Below are 18,846 nucleotides of genomic sequence, written 5' to 3'. Positions count from 1 at the left end.
TGATAAAATGGGCTTCCCTGGTGGCTCAGATGGTAAAGAATCTGCCTGCAATGCAGGAGAACTGGGTTTAATTCCTGGGTCAGGACTATCCCCTGGAGAAGGGAATGACTACCAGCTCCAGTATTCTTGCCTGGAGAATTTCATGGACAGAGGAGCCTGGGAGGCTACAGTCCACGGGGTCACAAAGAGTTGGACACCACTGAGCAACTAACACTCCTGATAAAATATAAGTTCCAGGAAGACAGATTGTTTTTTGTATTTTTGTTCACTGATGAAACTCAATGGCTTAAAACAATGGCTGGCATATAGTTCATTCACAATAAATATTTCTCAGATAAATGCACAGAAAATCTGTTACAGGAAGATTTCCATGATGGATGTCTGCCAGCCCTCCATCTATCCATCTGTCTGTCTGTATACCTATCCATCTCCCTATCCAGGTTAGTCAATCAACAAGTGTGTTTTGGGTGCCTTGTCATTTTTCGCCCTATGCTTTAATCTGTGGGAAAATGATGTCTATACTAAAAGAACTTCTAATCAATTTCGGGGAAAAAGCTCAAGCCTGGGAATCATGAAATAGAACCTAGCCATTGTTATCTAAGCCAGAATTAAAAGCATAGGCATTGTCATTCCCGAGGGCTGGTGATAGGGTGGTAGCCCAGTATTTATGTCCTGGCACTCCAATGGATTTGAGGGTCTAAAGATCCTCCCCACAAACTGCCTGTCCTGGGGAGGCTGAGAATCTGCTGGGAGGGGGAGGGGGAAATGGCCTTTGACAGGTCTGAGAGGGGGAATCCCTGTGGCCCAGAGAGTGGCTGTGGCCCTGCTATTTCCTCTGTATTTTACCTAGATGCCCTCACACAGGGGCTTTCTTCCAGGAGCTAGGGGAACTGGCCCCTGAGACATGGGGAACCACTAGCTGTCCTGTCCAAGGAGCTGCCCTCCTGGAAAGACAGTGTCCTCACCCTCATTGCAGGAGCTAGAATTCCCAGCAGCAGCGCTGAGAACCCAGCTCCGAAAGGCCAGGCCCTTGGTGTCCTCAACCTAGGATCCTTCTCACCCCTGACTGCACCAAACTCAGAAAGGAAAACAGTCCTAATCCTATGGCCCCAAACCAAACAGCTCGCAGCTGGCCAGCTCACCAAAACAAATAAGCTAGGTCCCCCAGATCCGCAGAACCACAGTGAGTGACATGCAGCCCCTCTTACGCCTCTTCTTTGTTCTCTTGAGCCGGGGAAGGCTGTGGGGAGGGAAGGTGGTACACATAAACACACATCTGGAGGTGCAGCTCAGGGAGAGATGCACTGAATGGGAAGGAGACTCGTGGAAAATTTACAGACACATACACACTACTTGATATTAGCAGGCACAGTCCAGTCCAAGCACTTGGCAAAGTTGGTTCCTTGTGAAGGGGATAGTGGAACAAGGAGTCACTCTTTTTTTTTTCTTGGAAGTTCCAGCATGCAGGATCTTAGTTCCCCAACCAGGGATTGAACCCATGCCAACTGCATTGGAAGAATGGAATCTTAACCACTGGACCACCAAGGAAGTCCCCAGGGAATAGCTCTTGACTTGTCCACCCAGAGTTCTGAGTGTGCCTCTTACCATGTGGAGTTATTTACATGTGGACAAGAACTTAATGCTCAGAGCATGCAGTGGCCGTAAAATCACTCAGATGATATTAGTTTTGCTCACAAGGCTGGTTCCATTGCCCTTGCTTCTAGGTTTCCCCTATTTCAGAAATTGTCATCCAGGCTTCTAAACGAATTCTAGCTTCCTTACCAAATGCATTGTCAAACTTTTTAAATTTTTATGCAAATGATTTATGTTGATCATATAAAGTACAGAGGAATTAAAAGAAGAAAATTCCAATCACCCACAACTTCCCCTCTCCTAGAAAGACTACATTTGGGTTCCCACATGCAGACTTATCCCTACACACACATGCATGTGTCAAGGAATGTCCTGGGCTCCTAACTGGTGTGGGTTCTTCCTGGCTCCTTCCCTCCTCTATGCTAAGTTTATGCATTCCTAGCCTGGGGAGCCTCTAGGAGAGGAGGAAGCAAATGTTGACCCTCTCCTCTCAGGAAAGCCCAAGTTCCCTGAAGCCCTATGTTATGGCAGGTGTGCATGGGGGTTGGGGAGAAGGGCCAAGACAGTGCCCCACCCTGGTCAGGGATGGAGACTGGTGGATCCCAGGTTTCAGGGAACCCAACCTATCCTGGCAGCACTTGAAGAGAGACAGGCACTTGAGGGAAATGATCTCTCCAGGGGACAGGTTAAAGGCATCTGAGCCTCCAACCTTGCTAAACAGCACTCCCCATGTCCCCATTTCATGAACAGTCACATACCTACGAGGGACCTTTGGGCTTGATCATGATGGCAGGGGGAGGTCAAGGGATGGGAAGCTAGATGCCAGCCTCTGCTTTCTGGGTACCATGTTAGCATGTAGTCTTGTGTGATGCCGGGTAGGGGAAGAAGAAACCCCAGTGATACCAAGAGTGAATTTCCTGCCATCCCAGCAGGGTAAAACTTAAAGTCAGATTTGAGTTGATTTAAATAATGACATGTGATACTTCTTACATATCTGAGTTTATGGTGTGTGATTCATACATGTTGCTTATATATACTTTTAGGCAGAAATGGAGCCATTCTGTTCTGTTACCTGTGTGTTTCACTCAGCACTGTATCATACAAGTCTTCCATAAGTGTTCCTATGCATTCAACATTCTTTGAATGGTCACATCACATTCCATCATATGAATGTACCAACATTGACTCAACCAGTCCATCTAAATACTTCCTAACCCAATTTCTCACCAAGACCCTACTCTCCAAAAGTCTGGAAGAAGGGAGAGTCTTCATCTTGCTGATGCCATCAGGAGCACTGAGGTGGTTCCTCAGATCTTTATTTTGGGGGTCTTGGTGCCTAAGCATGATTGGCATTGGTAGTGACAACATCACACCTGGTAATAACAAGTGATTAACGTTTATACAGCACTGTAGACCTGGCCTCAGCACTTTACAAATTTTATCTCACTTAATCTTTATAACTACCCTATGGGGAAAATTGAGGCTCAAAGAGAGAGAGAGAAACTTGTGCCAGGTCTCATAGTAAGTGGCTGTGCTGGGATGTGAACCCAGCAGTCTGGAACCTGCAAAGTGCTTTCAACCAAAGTAGTCAGCTTTGTTGGAGTTTTGGCCGGTTATTGGGAACAAACAGCAGGGTTTTTTGACCTTTTCCCCTAAGTTTTAGCACATTATATTTTTAACCTTGTATATTTTTTTTTCTTTAAACCAAGAAATTCTTTTCTGGTTTTCTTCTAAAGAGCTCAAAAGCCCACACCCTCTGTGCCAGTTGTTCCTGGGCAGGACCCTACTGACTGATAGGTTTCGAGTCAGAATTTAAAGCTGTTTCTAGGGCATGTGGCCTGACACTCTTCCACCCAGTCTCTTCAGGATCAGAATTGATAAGGGCTTCCTGCTGCTAGCAAAGGGTCACCCTGCCAGTCTTCTTCATCCTGTCCCAGCTTGTTTCTGGATAGAAGCTGTCCGCCTTGCTGGGTCGACTCCAGCGGTTAGAGTTAGAGGGTCCATGGGCTGTTGTGTACTGTTCAGCCATGTATGGTGACCCTGGGGACAAACGAGAGTCACTGAGCTGCTTTTTGCAGAATATCCAATGCCTTGGATAAGACTATAAAAGGAACCTCTGTGGGGGAGGAGGCCCAGGATAGCATCTTTTGGAAACAACCATCAGTGAATCTGATGCCCAGCGCTGGCCAAGGGCCCCTAGGACTCCGACCAGACTTTCAATCTCTGCCTCTAATACCGGCTCGTACGATGGGTCAGCCATCCGTCTCGCAGATGTTTGGTGTGAAACTTGAGGCTGTGCAGATGGCAACTCCCTGGAGTGTGTTGTGTGTAACCTGGAGCAGTTTTGAGTTGAGGTCCTTCCTGCAGGGAGCTAGGGCCTGGAGCTGATTTATGTCAGAGGTCCTACAGTTGCAAACAATCCTAGAAACACTATTACTTATTGCTGCTATCATAAGTAGGTACAGAGAAGCTGCCTATTATCTGTTGCTTGGGGAAACCACCCAAATAGTCTGTAAAAATGCAGTTGAATTATCAAAAGATCTGGCCGCTCTCAAGCTTAAGAGAACATTGTTTTTTGTTTTTCCTTCTCTTTTCCATTTTCCTGAAAAGAGGTTGACCAAAAAAAAAAGCAAAATAACAACAAACAAAAAACGTATTTTCTTGATTGGAAAGAGAGTTGCACCCTTCTGTTTATAATGTTCTATTTCAGCCCAGCATGGCCTGCCAAATCTTACCTGTATAACAGGTGCCTGTGGCCCTGAGGGGGTATCCAGCATCTCTGAGTTTCAGCCTCTCTTTCCAGGTAGTTAATCTCATCCCCACTGCTATTATGTAAACCCACAAGAGTAGACCAATGAACATCGTCCATTTAAACCCACTGTGGGCAGAAATCCCTGCTGCTACTGTGGGGAGGTGCAAACAATGATTGAAGTGGTCTGTGGGGGATTCAACACAAACTGAAAAGACACCTGTGTTTCTCATGAACCATAGGAATGCAGTGTAGCCCACAAAGCCCAAACCCTTTAATTTAGGGTAAAAAACCAGAGAAATGCCCAGGTTATTGGACCATATGCATGGTATTTAAGTAAAGAATAAAACCCCATTATAACTCACATACTTGTGTATATTGCCCTTCAGAGAAGAATGTTGGACAGTTTTAGGTTCATGCCCTGACTGCTCAAGGCCATCACTGACTGCTCTGAGAGGGCACTTTCACCATAGGGTTACAGGAGCCCAGCCCTGGAGTCAAGGGAAGGATTGCCCCTCTCCAAAGCACCCGGACCCCCACGGGCTCACAGCACAGTGCAGTCTTGTTTTATCAGTTAATTCTGGTGGGGGGTGGGGTGGGGCCATGCAGCCTTTATGTAGTTCCTACTTGCCAGGCTCTCACACTGATCCCCAGGGACCCTGCAGAAGCTCATCTGAGGTGACCTTGGCGGTCACTCCACCTTGGCCCAACCCCAGGCTTGCCCCTCAACCTTCTGACCCTCAGCAGAAGCTGCTTCTCTGTCACCTAAGCCACCTGTCCTCATCTGGCCCTTCTTTTCCTCACCTTGTTTCCCCAGAAAAGAATAGGTGACATGCTGCAGTGGCATTTTCTCCTAAGGATTTGCTCCAATAAGGAGAGTGATGTACATGCCCCCCTGGAGACAGAGCAAGATTCTTCCCTGATCACAGCAGTGAGTCAAGGCTATGGAGGATGCGGTGGATGGAGGCCCAAGGTAGTCTAACATTTGGTATTGTCTTGCTGTTAACTGAACCCAGGGTAGGCAAGGTGAGAGCCAGGAAGCAGATAGGAAAAAGTTGGAAGAAGACACGAGGAGCCTAAGAACTGCAAACAGTTTTTATTTGCAGTAGCAAGGCAGACATGGTTTGTTCTCTAATGGTTGATGTCACTGCAAGGTGCAGTATGGGCTTTTCAGGAGATGTTTATATAGGTAATGATGTGTGTGTATGGTGCTTTAAATGATCTCAGCTGTTACATAACCATGCAAAGTCACTGTTAACAGAATGTGGGACAAGAGTGAGAGAACGTGGGGTGAGAGAGCCTGACCACTGCCATCTTAACTGATTATTTCCCTATAGGGATGCAAGATGGAGCTATGTCACAATGGAAGATTTAGATGTAATAGAGGCAGCACATTAGGAGTCACATCCTCTAAGGTCTGCTAAACCTGTATCTCAGTGCTGTTGTTCAGATGCTAAGTCATGTCCGACTCTTTGCAACCCCAAAGCCTGGTGATTGCAATACACCAGGCTCTGCTGTCCTTCACTGTCTCCCGGAGTTTGCTCAGATTCATGTCCACTGAGTCAGTGATACTATCCAACCATCTCATCCCTTGTCACCTCCTTTTCCTCCTGCCTTCAATCTTTCCTAGCAACAGGGTCTTTTCCAATGAGTCTGTTCTTCATATCAGGTGGCCAAAGTATTGGAGTTTCAGCTTCAGCATCAATCCTTCCAATGAATATTCAGTGTTGATTTCCTTTAGAATTGACTGATTTGATCTCCTTCCTAGACCACGGGACTCTCAAGAGTCTTCTCCAGCCCCACAGTTCAAAAGCATCAGTTCTTTGGTGTTCTGCCTTCTTTATGGACCAACTCTCACATGTAAGAGACAGGTACTATTATCTTCATTTAACAGATAAGAAAAATGATGGGTCAAATAGGTATAATTTGAACCCAGGCAGTCTGGCACTGCACTGTAAGCTAGGGGGAAGTTATGTATCATCTCAGTTTCTTCAGTTTCCTTGACCAAAATTTCATGCGGTGTGTGTGTTAAAACAGTAAGACATTAGATATGACAATCAGTTCCTTCTCCAGAGACAAGGCTCATCCCTGCTGCCTCACTGCTTGGAATCTGCCTTCGGGTTGAGTGCTGAAATGGCAGCCATCCCACCCTGCTCCTCACCCCTTCCCCATGCCTCCAGGTTCTCCAGTTGTGTGAGATCCCGAAGGCTTGAGAGCCCTGGGTGTGGGCAGGTTGAGAGGAGCAGAGAGAGGGAAGGACAAATACGCCCTGAGACAAACTCTGTGAACCTCATGGGTTCTCTGAGACTGATTCTGCTTGAGGGTCTCTGTAGGGATAATATTAATAACAGGGTGGGATGCATTCGTAATATGAATTTTTTTGGCCAGTGTCAGAACAGAGTGCTTTTGGAAGGAAGGGAGGAGGTGTTTGAAAGTAAAGAACAGTAGAGGCAGTAGATACCCATGTTCACTGAGGTATCTCCAGGGTGTAGCTGAGAAGAGCCCAATGAAATATTGGCCTGGATGAGCAGTGTGTGTCCTGCAGGGAATGAAGAAACACCCTACTCTGCCAGCACCCTGAGGACCCAGAGACGCAGACTGGAGGTCCTCAGGCTGATTCTCTCCCCGGAGGAAGAAGGTCCAGCTGAGCCTGGGAAACTCGGAGGCTGGCAGAAGTTGCCACAGATGAATGCCAGAAGGGCATACTTTCCAGGCAGGGCCATCAGCTGGGAAAATGCAGGTAAGAACGGACATCAAGAACGAGTGCCTCCCCAGCCATCCAAGCCCTGGGCCAGGGGCGCCCGCACATGTTCCGGGTCTGCAGCAAACTCCCCCAGGGTTGTTAACTGCAGCGGGGAAACACCTGCACTGGCCCGCACTGGGATTTTTATGTCGTCTTCATGGCTTCGTGCCTATCTCATTTATGATTATAGAAAAGACTCTTGGCAGCTGTCATCAAATCCTAGCAGCGCCTTTAATGCCCCTAGTATATCCTAAACGTGTCAGTAACTCCATTCTGCGCATTTATGCATTTCTTTCACCTGCAATAAAGGTTGAGATAAATGGAACTTCAATAGAAGTGCCTGGGAGGACAATAAAGAGCAGGAATGCCTGCTCTTCTAATGCCTGAGGTGGGTGTGTGCACACGTCCAGAAGTGCACACACTTGAAGAACGTGGGCTGAAGTGGTTGGCCTAAAGACATGAGGAGCGTGAGGAGGATGTTTGGCTCACAGATGGTGAGACATGCGTAAGAGGCTGCTGGCCTGGCTTGGGCTTTCTCAGGGTTATCCTCGAAGGCACAGGTGCATTCACTTTCTGGGGTGAGTTGGGGCTTCCCAGGTGGCACTAGTAACCCGCCTGCCAACGCAGCAGACGTAAGAGACACGAGTTTGATCCCTGGGTCAGGAAGATCCCCTGGGGGAGGGCATGGCAACCTACTCCAGGATTCTTGCCTGGAGAATCTCTCGGACAGAGGAGCCTGGCGGGCTACACAGTCCATGGAGTCACAAAGAGTCGGACACAACGGAAGTGACCGAGCACGGGGCGACTCACACACAGGGTGAGTTAGTATGGTTCTTTGGCTTCCACTGTTGGGAATGATATGCAGAGGCCCTGAAGGTGTCCTAGTCACCTTCCTGCAGGGGCCAGGAGCAGAGCCTCCAGCTCAGGCTTCCCTGGATGCGGAGGCTCACACTGCTGATTCAGGGGTTCTGGACGAGCAGCAGCAGGCCATCTGTTCTGAGGCGTCTCTCTGTCCCTGGAGCTTCAGTCTCTGCCCAGCCCCCCTGACTCAGGACCCAGTTCACCTGGAGTTGAAACCTGCTCTGGGCTCTCCACCACGCTCTCCCTGGGATCCAGTGGTACTCCCAGGAAGGTTCCTATACCTGCTTCACCTGCAGGCCTCTCTGATCCTGGCTTCATGGCAGCCTGGGTCTCTTTATGGATTCATCAGCGTTCCAGGTCATGATGAACGTTGGCCTCTGGACCTCTGATAGCCCTCATTCTAGATCTCCCATCACCCACTTTATTGCCTTCCCTGCTCTGTTGATTTGGCCTGTTCTCTGGGAAGGGGAGCACGGGGGTACAGTGTGGTCCAATTGCATGGCCAGGAGAGACCTGTCTGTGAATCCCCTGTCCTGAGGTTGCTAACAAATCCATTTAGAGACCAAGGCATTATAATCAGCAGGCTTTTGTTGAGCATTTACCATGTGGCTGGCCCTGTGGAGAGTAATGTTTCCAAAATATTATCTCCTGTTCTCAAAGAACTGAGTCCAATCCAGTGATTCTCAGCATCTCAACATGGTGGTGATGTCCACAGGGAATACACATACCCACTGGTTGTGTTCAATTCCCCGGGCCCAAGAACCTTGCTTTAGCCCCAAGAGTAAGCAAGCACAGAGCCTTGGTAAGAAACTCTTCTTCTTTCTAAAGTTATTTATTTATTTATCTACCTAATTTTGGCTGCATCAGGTCTTTGTTGCTACATGTGAGCTTTCTTTAGTTGCGCCAAGTGAGGGCTACACTTTAGTTGCAATACACATGTTTCTCATTGTGGTGGCTTCTCTTATGGTGAAGCGCAGGCTCAGTAGTTGTGGCACATGGGCTTAGCTGCCCTGCTACATGTGGAATCTTCCTGGACCAGTGATCGAGTCTGTGTCCCCTGCATTGGCAGGTGGACTCTTTGCCACTGGACCACCAGTGGTAAAGTCCTGGTAAGAAATTCTGAAGCGTTATGACACTTGCACAAGCCAAGTCCTGTGTAAGTTCTGGTTATCAGAAAGTTTCCATATAGCATGCACCTTTTCAGGGTATGCACCAATTATTGCTCAACCTCAGCTGCCCCAGAGCTGTTCAAAAATTTGTTCAGAGTCTTGCTGAGCTTAGAAGGTGGACAGCCCTTTTAAATGAAGCTGTGAGCTCAAACCTGCCTTACCCACTGTGTGCACAGCACCCCCAGGAGTATTCCCATGGAGCCAGTGGGGGCTCCACAAGGAGAGAGGGGTGTCCTGAATGCTTCTAAGGCCAGGGTGGGTGCAAATCGCCAAGCTGGGTGGGTGCCCAGGCTTGGGAGATGTTTGACTATTTCCTCCCTTTCCTCCGCTTGCTCCTGGAAATGGGGCTAAAGTGAAACCCTCCTGAGTGCAGAGCCCTCTCTCATACACCAGAGCTTTATTTGGCCCTGGCAGTAGTGAAGGAGGATGGCCCCTAGGAACCCCAAGGGCAGTGCTGGGAGATCCCAAACATCATAGCAGCTATAGGGCTAGGCCTTCCTGGGGAGCCTGAAGACTCATCCCCTCACAGCACAGAGGAAAAGTGAGTGAGGATGGTGAATAAACTGTCTCTTATGTCTCAGCTGGGGTTGCTGGTGGCTCCACCATCTTATGGGACAGTCAGAGTGAGAGAAAGTCACTCAGTCATGTCCAACTCTTGGTGACCCCACGGACTGTATAGTCCATGGAATTCTCCAGGCCAGAATGCTGGAGTGGGTAGCAGTTCCCTTCTCCAGGGGATCTTCTCAACCCAGAGGTAGAACCCAGGTCTCCCACATTGCAGGCGGATTCTTTATCAGCTGAGCCACCAGGGAAGCCCAGCTTCCACCCACTCTGGCTATGCGGCCTGGGGAATTGCAGACAACCAGAGGAACCCCTGCCAAATGCCAGCAAAGTTTGGAGCATGGCCTTCAGGTTTCCTAATGGGGCAGTAGCCATGCTGTGAAGTCTTCGAAGGGCCTGGGTAAAACTAACATTGAGGTAGGGATGAGTCCTCAAAATTATATCAGGGGCTCCAGACTTGAATATGGAGACCTTGTTCATTGGAAGGACTGATGCTGACGCTGAAACTCCAATACTTTGGCCATCTCATGTGAAGAGTTGACTCAGTGGAAAAGACCCTGATTCTGGGAGGGATTGGGGGCAGGAAGAGAAGGGGACGACAGAGGATGAGATGGCTGGATGGCATCACCGACTCAATGGACATGAGTTTGAGTAAACTCCAGGAGTTGGTGATGGACAGGGAGGCCTGGCGTGCTGTGATTCATGGTGTCGCAAAGAGTCGGACACGACTGAGCGACTGAACTGAACTGAAGGCTCAACCTCTGTGACATTTGGTGAGCCTAGTTCTTTCAGTCTAGAAGACATTACGGGGGCCAAGAGAGGGGTTGGAGACAGGTATTGTGTGGCTTAGAGTAGCACTGCTCCCAGGGGCATTTAGGACTCAGGCCCTGAGATGCTAGACAAGAGATCTGATGCTCCTTAAAGAATGTCAGAGAATCCAAGGCCTGATTTCAGGGCTAGGGCAGCTTCAGCAAGTTGCTCTCAGCAATGGCCAGTGGACACCCAGGGAGCCCCTATGGGCCAGAACCTAGTCTCTAGCCTGTTCCAAATGTGCTCTTTGGTTGATACTCTGGGGCTGTCCCTTTGTGGGTTAGACTCCCATAGCCCCCTGAAAATTCAAGAGAGTCGGGAAACCAGGAGTGGCCTTGTGGTAAAGAAGGTCAAGAGGCCAGGCATAGCTGCAGAAGGAGGGTTCCTCCTCCCCTTCCAACCAGCCCTCACTCAGTGCCTCGCTGTTGACCAGTGCTGAGGTCTCCGACTCAGTGAGCAGCCTTGGAAAGCCAGAGGGCAGCCAGATTATGCCCTGGCCTACTGGCTTGGTGGACATGAGGGACCAAATCTTTGGCGCATGTGGGCTCTTTCTAGGAGCTTTGCGTGCATAGAGAGCATGATGTCATGTTCATTCTGAGGTCTTTTGCCCTCCCTGCTGGGAGCTCACCACTGCTCAGAGGCCCATCTGCCTCCCCGCCCTTGTTGGGGTCACTCGCAGCCATCCTTGTCAGTGCAAGAGCTGATGGAGATTAGGGAGCTTTTAATCAGCACCTATTTTTATAGAAATTCCTGGTTGGAGGCTTCTTTCTGGAGCCCCAGGTTAAAAGACTTCATTCTGCTTGGGTCTGAGCAGACCAATTGATTCATTTGTAGAGAGAATTTTAGCAAGGAGAAATCCATGGGCAGGCAGTGCATGGAGGGGTGTGTGTGTGTGTATGTATTGCAGGGAGGAGGCATTACCCTTCAAGATAGTTTTTCTTTGGCCTATTTTTATTTTTAATGGACATTTCATAAATGCTAGGAGTAGAGATCCAAGCACCAAGCTCACAAAATACATCTCCTTTCAAGACTTTCCATGTGTGTCTGTTAACTCAAGTTAACAGTTAATTCAATTCTGGCACCACCTACCTAAAAATAGAGTTAGATCCCACAGGTTAAGGGTTTAGTCCTACAAGACTGTCTCCAACTCCCCCTGCCCCTCAGCACATAACCACTTCAGAGACGATGGCAAGTCTAGATTGTCACCTGTGCTTCTGATCAACTGGCTACAGATTGGAGCCTGTGACTTCCTCGCTGGGTTTGATAAACGTGCTAGTGAGGCTTAGAGAACTCAGAGGAACATTTTACTTGCTAGATTGCTGGTTGATTATAAAGCAATATAACTCAGGAACATCCAAATGGAAGAGATGAGTAGGGCAATGTATATGGGAAGGGGTGCAGAACTTCCAGGCGCTCTCCAGGTGAGCCACTTTCCCCGAATCTCCTCTGTATGTTCACCAGCCTGGAGCTATCTAAATCCATTCTTTTAGGTTTTTGTGGAGGCTGCTTTACAGAAGCATAGATGATTAAATCATTGGCCATTGTTGATTGAACTCAATCTCCAGCTCCTCCCCTCTCCTATCCCAGGCGGTCAGGGGTGAAACTGAAAGTTCTACCCTCAATCATAAAGTTAGTTGCTCTGTCAATAAACACCCCCATCCTTAGTTTACCTAAGAGCTTTACAAAAGCTACCTCATTAATGGAATGAAAGACACCTCCCTAGCTCTCACCTCTTAGGAAATTCCAGGGTTTTCCAAGCTCTGTACCAGGAAGAGACAAGACCAGATACACAGACCTTGTGTTATTGCTCTTCACTGTATTATGCTTCACAAATGTTGCCCTTTTTATTATGCAAATTGAAGCTTCTTTTGTCAAACCTGCATCGAGCAAGTCTGTTGGTAGCAGTTTTCCAACAGCATTTTGTTCATTTAATGTCACTGTATTGTATTTTGGTAATTCTCACACTATTTCAAAGTCTTTCATTATTATTAAAATATCACAGTGATCTGTGATCAGTGATCATTGATGTTACTATTATAATTATTTTGGGGAGCCATGAACTGCTCCCATATGACAATGAACTTAATAAATGTGTTCTGTCTGATCCTCCATGCCTCTCTCCCTCTCCTTGGCCTCCCTTTTCCCTGAGACCCAATGATATTGAAATTAGGCCAGTCAGTAACCTTACAAAGGCATCTAAGTATTCAAGTGAAAGGAAGAGTTTGCACATCTCTCACTGTAAGTCAGAAGCTAGAAATGATTCAGATTAGTGAGAAAGGTGTGCCAAAAGCCAAGATAGGCCAACAGTCAGGCCTCTTGAACCAAACAGCCAAGTTGTGAATGAGGTTTTTGAAAGAAATGAGAAGTACTGCTTCAGTAAACACACAAATAGCCTTACTGCTGACATGGAGAATGTTTTAGTGTTTTGGATAGAAGATCAAACCATCCTCAACTTCCCCTTACTGCTGCTGCTAAGTCGCATCAGTCGTGTCTGCCTCTATGCGACCCCATAGATGGCAGCCTCAGGCTCCCCTGTCCCTGGGATTCTCCAGGCAAGAACACTGGAGTGGGTTGCCATTTCCTCCAATTCATGAAAGTGAAAAGTGAAAGTGAAGTCGCTCAATCGTGTCTGACTCTTCACGACCCCGTGGACTGTAGTCCACCAGGCTCCTCTGTCCATGGGATTTTCCAGGCAAGAGTACTGGAGTGGGTCACGACTGCCTTCTTTGCAACATCCCCTTAACCCAAAGCCTAATCCAGAGCAAGGCCCTAACTGCAATTCTATGAAGACAGAGAGGCAAGGAGGCTATGGAAGAAAATTTTGAAGCTAACGGGGGTTGGTTCATGAGGTTGAAGGAGAAAAGAAATCTCTATAACATGAAAGTGCAAGGTAAGACAGCAAGTGCTAATGTAGAAGCTGCAGCAAGTTATCCAGAAGATCTAGCTAAGACAATTAATCAAAGGAGCTACACTAAACAACAGATATTCCATGTAGAGGAGTCAGCCTTATGCTGGAAGAATACGCCAAATAGGACTTTCTTAGCTAGTGAGGAGAAACCAAAGCCTGACTTCGAAGGACAGACTGTTGTAAAAAGTGAATGCAGCTGGTATTGAAGTCAATGCTCATTTCAAAAAATCCTGGAGCCCTTAAGAATTATGCTAAATCTACTCTGCCTGTGCTTTACAAATGGAAGAGCAATGCCTGGGAGACAGCACATGTATTTACAACATGGTTTTCTGAATATTCTAAGCCCACTATTGAGACCTACTCTTAGGGGGAAAAAAAGATTTCTTTCAAAATCTGACTGCTCATCGACGACGCACCTGGTCACGCAAGAGCTCTGATGAAAATATACAATAAGATTAATGGTGTTTTCATGCCTGCTAATACAACATCCATTCTGCAACCCATGGATTAAGGAGTAACTCTGACTTGCAAGTTTTATTATTTAAGAAATACATTTCATAAGGGTATGGATAGTGATTATTCTGATGGATATGCACAAGGTAAATTGAAACCTTCTGAAAAGATTCAGCATTTTTGATCCCATAAAGAACACTTGTGACTCGTGGGAAGAAGTCAAAATATCAACATTAACAAGAGTTTGGAAGAAGTTGATTTCCAACCCTCATGGGTGACTTTGAGGGGTCTAAGACTTCAGTGACAGAAGTGACTGGATATGCAATGGAAATGGCAAGAGAACTGAAATTAAAAGTGGAGCCTGAAGATGTAACTGAGTTGGTGCAGTCTCATGATAAGATTTTAGTGATAAGTTGCATCTTATGGATGAGGAAAGAAAGTGATTTCTTGAGATGGCAACTACCCCTGCTGAAGATGTTGTGTAAGATTGTTGAGATGACAGTAAGAATTTAGGTTACGTTGTAAATTTAGTTGATAAAGCAACAGCAGGGTTTGAAAGGATTTATTCCACTTTTGAAAGAAGTTCTACTGTGGATAAAATGCTACCAAACAGCATTGCCTGATACAGAGAAATCATTTGATGATTTCTCTGTAGGAAGGAAGAATCGATTGATACAGCAAACTTCATTGTTGGTGGCTCAGATGGTATAGAAATTGCCTGTAATGCAAGAGATCTGGGTTTGATCCCTGGGTCAGGAAGATCCCTTGGAGAAGGGAATGGCAATCCATTCCAGTATTCTTGCCTTTAGAATTCCATGGTCAGAGGAGCCGGGCGAGCTATTGTCCATGGGGTTATAAAGAGTCCCAGTCGACAGCGACTTTCACTTTCAGTTGCTCTAGTTTGCCGAAGCCTTCCTAGTCTTCGACAACAATACCCAGATCAGTCAACACTGAGGCGAGACCCTCCACCAACAAAAAGTTTACAGCTCAATGAAAGTTCAGATGATGCTTACCAGTTTTTGGCAATCAAGTATTTTTTACCTGAAGTTTGTACATATTTTTAGACATAACGCTATTGCACCAACTACAATATAGTGTAAATATGAGTTTTATATGTACTAGGGAACCAAAAAAGTTGACTCGCTTTATTGTGATATTCCAGGGATTTCCTGGTGGCTCAGACAGTAAAGAATCTGCCTGCAATTCAAGAGACCTAGATTTGATCCATGGGTTGTGAAGATCCTCTGAAGAAGGGAATGACAACCCAACCCAGTATTCTGGCCTGGAGAATTCCATGGACAGAGGAGCCTGGAGGGCTATAGTCCATAGGGTCGCAACGAGTCGAACATAACTGAGCGACTAACACATACACATTGTGATATTCCATTTATTGTGGTGGTTTGGAACTGATTGTGCAATATCTGTGAGGTATACCTGTATGTTTCCTAACCTCCAATCAACCCACCAGCAAGTCGTTATCGGACATTACCATTGGCTAGGCTCTGTGCTGGCAGGCTACAGTCCATGGTGTCCCAAAGAGTCGGACATGACTGAGTGACACACTCTTTCAGGCTCTGTGCTAGAGCTTTAAGAGAAGATAGTTTCAGGCTTCAAAAATGGTTCACAGGGAGTGTGGGTAGAGGAAAGGCCAAAAGGAGTGCAGAACTCATTTATGAAACAAAAAGAAATCACAAGACACAATTGCCACATAGTATAAATAGGCAGTGGAAATCAGGAGGAAGAGCAATGTGGAAGGAGATAACAGAGACTTAATGAAGGAAGTGAGACTTCTCTTTGGTTTTAGAAAAGAAAAGAATTATTAGCCAACAAGAATATTTTGATTATCTAGCATGAAGATGGGAGAAGGCAATGGCACCCCACTCCAGTACTCTTGCCCGGAAAATCCCATGGACAGAGGAGGCTGGTAGGCTGCAGTCCTTGGGGTCGCTAAGAGTCAGACACGACTGAGCAACTTCACTTTCACTTTTCACTTTCATGCATTGGAGAAGGAAATGGCAACCCACTCCAGTGTTCTTGCCTGGAGAATCCCAGGGACGGGGGAGCCTGGTGGGCTGCTGTCTATGGGGTCGCACAGAGTCAGACACGACTGAAGCGACTTAGCAGCAGCAGCAGCGTGAAGATGATGTGGCTACAGCTTAAGTAAAGACCTTAAGGCAGAAATCTTATAGTCGACACAAGATGTGTATATGAAACAAGAAACACAAGCAAGACAAACAGGACTCTGTGTGTGCATACACATGTGTCTGCATTATGCACTTTGTACATTAATTTACTCATTTCTCAACCCCACGTTCACATCACTGTTGAGGGACTGCCTTATGGCAGGTGTTTTGTCCTGTGGCTAATAAGGCAGGAATTGGGCAAGAGGCATGTGTGGTGGGCAGTGTTGGTAGAGGCTGGCTTTGAGTTACATCCTGAACTGCGTGTGTTTGAATTAGTTGGAGGAGGGGAGATTGAAATAATTATTGGGCTGGAAATTAAAGGATCAAATGTGGGAAAAATGGATAAAGAAATTAAAACCTGTAAGACTAAGGTTTTGAGGGAAGCCACACTCTGGGTCCTACTTGTGTGGCTTGTTCACAAGTCTGTTCCTTTCCCTGGTTAGACCCCCTCTGAAGGTCAGTAATGTCCAATAGAAATATAATGTGAGCCACATGTATATCTTAACACTTTCTACTAGCCACATTAACAAAAGTAAAAAGAAACGAAGTTAATTTTAATAATATTTAATCCATCATATCTAAAATATTTCCTTTTCAATGTGTATTCAGTTTTAATGAGTTATTTTTCATTCTTTTTTTCTGCACTAAATCATTTAAATCCAATGTGTATTTTACACTTACAGCATGGCTTCATTTAGACTGGCCACTTTCGAGTGCTCAATAGCCACACTTGGTTTAGTGGACAGTGCATGGCTATCTCCTTACGACACCTTCCTCCCCTTATGTACACACATTGACACAAACACCTGTGCACTGGTGCCCAAGATATAGATGTTAAATGGATTGGTGTTTATTTAGCAGTCTGGAAAGTCAAAATATCAGGGAAGCAAGTTGGTTGAATGCGTTTAAAGAGATGTTTGTAGGCACATGACAGGCATGAGGATAGGAGATGATGATAGAGGCAAGCTCAGTTTTTTAAAGACCTTCAAAGAATGTGTCTATGAATTTAAGCAGTGAGAGTAACATTTCAAATCCTTTTCTAACATGTCCTTTATCTTAAAATCCTTGATATTATCTCTGAACCAGGCTTACCAATCCATGAATCTATAAGTCTACTGAGCACTCTCTAGATGTTGGGAGAGATAAAAGAAGCACCTTGGGAGATAAGACACAGCCCTTGAGAAAATAGCAGTAGCAAAACCACTCATGCAAAGGGCCCCTAAGTGGTGCTTGGCAATTACCAAGTTGCCTTTAAGACAAGGGAGGTTGGGGAAGACCTTGGAGCTTTGCAATTCTTAGGTGCTGAACTGTATGGAAGAGATCAGGGGTGAAGAAGCCAGGACTGCTTGGTGATGCCTGGGTTCTGTCTCTTCATTGCTGTGTGAGGCCAGTCAGGGCACTAATTTGCCAAAGTCTTCCCTGATGTGGGAGAGTGGATATGTGACATTTGTCCTGCCTGCTTTCTGGGGTGTTTGTGAGTATCTAAAGAGATTGGCCATGAAGCATCCCAGAGAGCTGAGGAGGTACTATTAGTATTGCGACTGCAAAAGCTTGGCTCAGAGTGACCTTGGAAGGCACCAGAAAGGAAGAGCCAATCAGTGCCACATGTCCTCAAAGACTAAAGTTTTCTTGAATCTCTGCTCTCACCTCCTGGAAAGTTTATCAGTCCCTTCTCTGCCTATGATGTCTTCTCGTCCTCTCAGAACTTGGTCAAACCCCATTGCTCTAAGAAGCCTAGCTGAGGCTCCTTTTTTTAAAAAGTAATTTTCTTTCTTTTAAAAATATTACTTACTGAGCGCGCGGGAGCGCACGGCGGGGCGCGGCCGAGGCCGGGACGCTGCTCATCCAGGGACTAGGCCGGCTGCCCGTGGCGTTCGCACCGCTGCGCCCCGTCGGCGCGCACGTGCTGTACCCAGACTTGGGGCTGTTGAGCGAGGACGAGGAGAACCAGAGCGAAAGCGACGCCTTCAATTAGTCGTTCGGCTGCTGCGAGGGCCTGGAGGCGGCACGGCGCGGGCCCGAAGGTGGTGGTGCCACAGCGGCAGGCGGCCAACGCGCGGGAGCGGGACCGCATCCAAGATCGAGACGCTGCGCCTGGCGTCCAGCTACATCGCACATCTGGCCAACGTGCTGCTGCGGAGCAACGCGGCCGACGACGGGCAGCCGTGCTTCCGAGCTGCCGGCAGTGCCAAGAGCGCGGTCTCCGCCGCCCCCGACGGTGGCCGCCAGCCACGCTCCATCTGCACCTTCTGCCTCAGCAACCAGCGCAAGGAGGGAAGCCGTCGTGACCTGGGGGGCAGCTGCCTGAAGGTGAGGGGGGTAACCCCACTTCGAGTGCCACGGAGATGAGCCTGGATCCCTGTGTCATTTGCTCCAAGCAGGACCCTGAGAAGAAGGCCAGAGGCCAGCCACTGGATGAACAGGGGAGAAGACCCCAGGAGCCAAACCTGGGTCCCTTCTTTATGGGGGGACCAGAGGACAATGACCTGGGCCCATGACCCTCAGAGCAGGCCTCCTGGGACATCTCCGCCCCACCCTGGAGATCTGTGAGGACCCGTCCAGACGGCCCCAGCCCTGGCTGGTCAGAGACAAGGCAGATCTTTTGGAAAAACATAGACTGTTGGTGACAGAGGATGTGTGCTTGTCTATGGATGAGTTTGAGTGTATGTGTGTGAGAGAGAATTGATGGGTTTAAAATAAAAGGTATTTTTAAGTAAAAGATGTTCCCAGGTGCAGAAGGGAGGGGCCTAGGGACATCAGAGATCAGAGGTGGCCCTTCTCCTGGACCTTGGAAGAGACACAGGTGCTGCCCTGTG

At 47.3% G+C, this 18,846-nt stretch overlaps 2 pseudogenes; both read left to right on the top strand.

The window, feature by feature from the left end:
- Window positions 1–8,642: 8,642 nt before the first annotated feature.
- Window positions 8,643–16,861, top strand: LOC139036773 (tigger transposable element-derived protein 1-like; annotated as a pseudogene).
- A 96-nt stretch (window positions 16,862–16,957) lies between these two features.
- On the top strand, window positions 16,958–18,465 carry LOC110143572 (transcription factor 15 pseudogene; annotated as a pseudogene).
- Window positions 18,466–18,846: the final 381 nt, after the last annotated feature.

Source organism: Odocoileus virginianus, chromosome 2 (genome assembly GCF_023699985.2).
Source record: "Odocoileus virginianus isolate 20LAN1187 ecotype Illinois chromosome 2, Ovbor_1.2, whole genome shotgun sequence".
Taxonomy (NCBI): Eukaryota; Metazoa; Chordata; class Mammalia; order Artiodactyla; family Cervidae; genus Odocoileus; species Odocoileus virginianus.
Note: the sequence above shows the minus strand (reverse complement) of the source record. Positions and strands in the feature narration are given on the sequence as shown.